Raw genomic sequence first — 6,077 nt, 5'->3', positions numbered from 1 at the left:
CCCTGCAAGAGGGATGAGGTGTGCTGCGAGGGCTGTCCCTACTCCGCAGCCTGCTCTGGTTAAGCTTTAACTATCCTCCTTACCCAGAGGTGAGCGGGCGGACGGTCCACCTGTGACGAGGCCAGCCCTGCTGGGCTGCTGAGAGGGTCTTCCCCCATATGGCTGCCATGGCCCACTACGGCCCCCCCATATGGATGTCACGGCCCACTAGAGACCCCCAAACTGCTCCTGGTTCAGAATCAAATTGTGTAGTTCTGGAAGTGGTTTTTTTCCAGATCCCACCATTAGTGCCAAAGTTCATCCAAATCCCACTAACAGGCCAGCCTGCAAAGTGGTGCCCACCAGGGTGGCAATGTCAGCCTAACAGAAACAAATTATTGGCAGCAAATAAAGCTCCTCTGGCAGCATTTCCTCATTCACACAGTCAGATTGAGCTTCGCCAGATGAAGAGCGCTGCTTCTATTTGGTTCTGCAAAGCTGTTTGGAAAGTCACCACTTTCTGTAACCAGGTTTTATGTGAACGTTAAGAAAAATCCATATGTGATGGACTCAGAGATGGGTTGTACTCACAGCCTGTTGTGGAACTCATTGCTAATCCCACCATGGACACAGACAGGAGCTGTGTTCCTGGCATACCTTTCCCTTTCCTCCTCCTGATTTTTTGACAAACTTTCCTCCTGCCAAGGATATTCGTTTAGACGGTGTGAAAGAATTATTATTGGGGGCGGGGGGGAGGAAGTGTTTTATTTCAACTTGTGTCAGCTGCTAAACATTTTTATCCAAGCATGTGCGCATGCAATATGCACAAGTATTAGATAATGCTGAGGGTTGTAACTCCTTTTGCTGCTAACCTCTCAGTTGCCCAACAGGCAAGAAACGGAGAATTGAGGTCATGCATATGCCTTGCATGGTTGAAAACCTATCTCTGAAGCAGGAAATTCTCTCACCGAGCTTCACTTTTGTCACAGAGGCGCAACACATCCACTCGCAAACATTAGAAAATAAAAATTAAGGCAATTCTGGGCAGTAATGGGAAGGCATGAGCATTTTTGAACTTGATCTGACCTTTTAAACCTCTCTTCTTGGTACTGATTGAGTGGGGATACTTACCGGCATAAGGCAAAAAAAGATATTTCTTGTGTAAAATGTGTAAAAGCACATTTTCTGCTTTTTTTTCATTATCAGCTGCACTTACTTCACTTTACTTCAAATGAGTCAGTGGTACAGAGTGTAACTGAAAGTTATTTTTAAGGAGGGGCCATATCCATTGCATCCAATAAGGACTAGGCAGAGCTGTAGATGACTCTTTCTCTTTGCACTAAAGGAAGCTTGCAGTTATAACTAACTTTCTGATTTCTGGAGGCAACACAGTGGTTTAAGTGTTCCTGTCTCTGTAAATCTGGGTTTACATCCAATGCTTTACAACATCCTGTAATTATAACAAGGATGAAAACTTTTAAAATGTATTTTAGGCTGAGATATTTATGCCAATTCAACCTTAAACATGCATACATTTAGAGATATATGATGAGACATTGAATCACTACAATGTGTTCCTATAGAACAATAAACTATGTGGATATAAGTATCTTTGCAACTTTATATCTGTGTCCACACTGTGGTCTATAAATTCTATGTGTGAGGGTAGTTTAAGGATTGCCCTTGCCTTTGCTTTTTGTTTAAGAACTTCTTGGATGACTGGAAATTACAACTGAAATAATTGTTGCTTCTTAATTCATAAGTTTCTGAAACTAGCAATTTCATTATATCAATATTTACATTTTCCTCCTTGCTATGAATGCTTAGCAACTGTATGGTAACAATCCAAATAACTTTCCAGCTGTCCTAAGTCTTCCAAAGAGAGCAAGACTAACATACGCACTGGATTTACCACCTTTAAAGTTTGTCTCCTTTAGTTCTGCTCTACATGCGTGGTTTATGTAAAACAGACATATCTATGAGTGCCTGACTTTCAAGAATGTAGAAATTCTGTCAGTATCTCACTTTCCTTTGGTTGTGAGGTGCCAGCATTGTGGGCAGTGGTTTCCACCTAAAACATGTCTGTCCCTGGATCTGTGGAGAGGGGAGAATGATCATTTGGGCTTGAGCCTGAGGAGCTTTCCTTTCAGAGGATTTCCCTGGAGTATAGCATTTCCCAAGGACTATATTCCGTGGCTGTAATGTAGTATGGTTAGCTTCCCTCCAGGTATAGAACTCAGCAGGCTTGGAGCATCCTGTAAAAGCTCAAAACCAAAACTGAAGCTTGCTTTGTACGCAGAGAAAGCTACCAGCTAACTCCAGCCCGTCTACCTTGGCTGAAGTGGTCTGAGCATGAGCAGAAGCACCGTGGTGGGGCTGTTCCACCTGTACACACCATGACTCACCTGTGTGTGGTCAAGTGGGAGACAATCCAGAGTCTTTTTCAGCCAGCTACTCTCTCCTTCCAATTCTGCTCTTATCTGGGATCTACCATCAGAAGAGCGCATGGATAGTTAAGCTCTCCGCCTTAGCTTTTGAGGTCTTCTGTTAGAGATGAGTAGTAGGACTGAAGAAAATAAGGTGGAGGCCAAAGGAGTCTCATATTAAAGGGATAAGTCAGAATACTGGTCACAGTTGTGAGTCATCACATTTGTCAAATGAATGACTCAAAGAAAATCCAGCATGGTCTGTATTTGATTGAGCAGATGTATATGCTTCAGATTGACTCATCACTGTACATTCTGACTAAATAATCCAGATCAGCTACTGGGCCAACTTCTCTTGATGTGCTCCTCAACAGAAATTGCACTGCATGGGATCATTTCAATGTGCAAGAGGGTTTGTCTAATCTCAGTGACAAAAAACCCCACAAAACCCAAAAACAAACAAACAATCAAGTTGAGACTGTACAGTCGTATAATAAAATCATAAAGTAACATCCTTGAAATTATTTGTTCTACTCATCAACTAGACAGAGAGGTGTTCAATGTAAGAAATTCAAATAAGATGAATGCAAACTTGGTAAATGGTAGGTTAGTATTATTCAGCTCGAGAGTTTCCAATCTTAAATTTGACTGTACAAAGAATATCTTAATCATACAGATCCAGGTTTCAAGCATGCTGTTTCAGGATATTTAAGTCTATTGTAAAATGTCATATATTGCTCCAGTAGTGACAATGTGCATATGTAGCAAAAATTAACAAATCTGCTCATCATTCATTCATTCAAAATCCTCAATCAGCCATCATTCATTCTAAATATTAGTTAGCAATAGAAATTCAGCATATTTTAGTGTAAGAAAATTACAGAAGTGTCAATGCCCTGTATCCTGTGCACTACAACTGTAAGACAGAAAACGTGGTAGCAATCCTCTCAGAGTTTAAGCTGGTTTCAGAGACACTATTAGGAAATGAATAGTGGTTTCACAACATCATTTTATCATTTTGTAACCAGGTTAGAGGCCAATCATACATGGTCATTGCTGTAAAGTAGATAAGGTCACAGTTCCTCCCCACTAGTATAAAGTTATCAGCTTAAATACCTTTAATAGTATTTTCTGAGAGAGAAAAAATAGGATATGATGAAACTTTAAATGAACGTATCTCTTCATTTCTGGATTTGCACAGATATTAAACATGCAATATCTGTTAAAAGCAGTGAGAACCACATGTCTAAATCCTATTAAACTGTGAAAAAAATTAAGAATGTGGAATGCCTTTCCACAGAATGAATCCAATGATATAAGAAACATCCCAGTGCTCCCTGAGGGCTTTGTGGAGGGATGAGCTCTGCTGCACTGGGTGTTATTTAAGCTCAACAAGATCCAAAGCAGACTCTGGCCATGACTTACTGCCCTCTATGATAGCAACAGACCCAACAATTATGCCTGCATTTGCAACTGTGGAATGCCTGTCTTAAGGTTATTAAGAAACTACCAAAAATTGCGACCACACCGAAAATTCACTGTCAACAGGGATTGATTCTTTACCTTTGTTTGTGACTCATGAAAGCAACAAAGTAATGAATGCATCCAGCAGCTGCAGAATAAGGAACCTCCTGTTCTTGTGATTACAGAACTACTTAAAAGTATGTTGAAATATAACTGCACCAGAATGAAAGAAAGATTAAATGTGTTGTGAAAAATCACATGTACTTCTTTCATGGCTTCTTTTTGTGACTGAAGAATGTTATTTATAAGTGGGTATGTTATTAAACACTGAACATAGTGCTTTACAGCCAGTAAAAGACAACAGACCAAATGTTACTGTTACCCACAGCTGGACTGGATTGATAAAACTAGCACATTGTCTTTGCTCACATAGTTTAAAGTCTAAATAAAGATATATGATCAAAAGAGTGAATTGACTTAGCAAGGTGACAGAGAAAGGGCAAAAGGTGAAAAAAAGCTGTATCAGTAAATGCTTAACTGGATAAATATTTTGCTGGATGCCCTGAGCTTTAAAAAAGTGATCTATGGTTAATGTTTACATTATAGAAATTAAGGATTTTCAAAACAGCATTTGGAATGGAAATGCATGACACTAGTCCCCCAAAATCTACTCAGTGCATTAAAATGAGTCAATGCTTGCATACATGTTATACTTCTCCCTTTATCTATGATCCAGTAAACTGTGAAAAAGGTAGGTGTCATTGCTATCGTGTCAATTGACAGAAGAACTTACTAGCAATCTATCATTTACACATTTTCACATTTATCTTTTCTACCATATGTTTTTTTACAAAAACTAGAGTTGAGAACCTAGCATGCCATTCAAGGTCCAAGGATGTTCTTCATGAAGAAATCCAACTATTTTTTCCCTAACTTCAGCAAAACCTTGAGAGAACAAAGTGGCAACTTTGGGGAAAAAAATAAAAAGAACAAAAAAACCAAGAGAGCAAGTGGCTAAACACACTGCAGAAAATACTCTCCCAGCTGCATTTTGTAAAAGTGCAAAAATTCTCCTTTTGCACTTTTCCAAGTATATGATTTGAACAAGTATTAGTTATTGCAACATAAATTCAAGTGTGATTTTTAAACTGACAATCCTTTTGTAAAATATTGCATGTGGTCTACTTTTTCCAGAATAACAACAGTCACATATGGAATTATTTTGTAATGGACATAGTTGAATAAAAATTGTGGAGCATCTTTGTGTAAAGCAGCTCCTGGTAGTTTAAAGAGGGGGAGAAATAGGATAAGGAAACGAATCTGTAATACTGGAAGGATCCAGTGAAAAGAAATGTTAAAAAATTTCAAATTGTGGGGAGCTTTGAAGGAGCAGCTAAGAAGGGGTGGGGGAGGCTGCCCCAAGCCTGGGTTGACTCTGTCCCTAGGAAATTGTTCTACCCTTGTAAAGCATAGAGACCAAGTGTTTTGTAAGATTTTATCTTCCAAATACAACTATTTTCAAAGTTCTGTGAGTGAGAATTCCAATCTCCCTGACTAGGGAACTATGTTTAATATATCTGTTAGTGTATAAGTCATCTTCTAAAAGGAAAGCAGCTTCATTTTTGATGTTTTGTGGTAAAATCCATATCAACAACCCCACTGAATGTTACCAATCATGCCATTCCTGCATCTTGAATTAAAACTATTTTCAGTAATTTGTAAAAAAGTCCCAAATTATTGTAAAGACTAAACATTGTGTTAAAAGAGAATAAATATTCTGTGGAAGGAAAGTAAGCTTTTTCTGATGTTTCAGAATTATTTTGCGTTGATTTCTCAATGCCCACTTAGTAGACATTTAGCTGGCATCATAAAAACTTGTTCTATGTCCTACTGACCTTACTGGAAGAAGAACCAGAGCCTGGATTTGTAGATTTTAAAGAACAAGGTGAAAACTAAATGAACTGCTCCTCTCTGTCCTAAGAACACGAAAACACAGTGCAACCCTATTACTCAGTGAGGCTCTCTTCACTGGAAAATCACTGAGGGAATAATAAGGGGGGAAGAACACCGGGGGAAGAAAAGGTGAGAAGAAAAGAGAAAGAGGGCAAGAGAGAGCGAAGAGGAAAAGGGAATTTGCTTTTGATGTCACAGTTCTATCAGCTCATGCATTTTTCATGGATACCAACTAGTGCTAAAATAATGCTGTGC

The sequence above is a fragment of the Serinus canaria genome, chromosome 5 (assembly GCF_022539315.1).
Source record: "Serinus canaria isolate serCan28SL12 chromosome 5, serCan2020, whole genome shotgun sequence".
In the NCBI taxonomy this organism is placed as follows: domain Eukaryota; kingdom Metazoa; phylum Chordata; class Aves; order Passeriformes; family Fringillidae; genus Serinus; species Serinus canaria.
The sequence above is the reverse complement of the archived record's forward strand: the minus strand, read 5'-3'. Positions refer to the sequence as shown.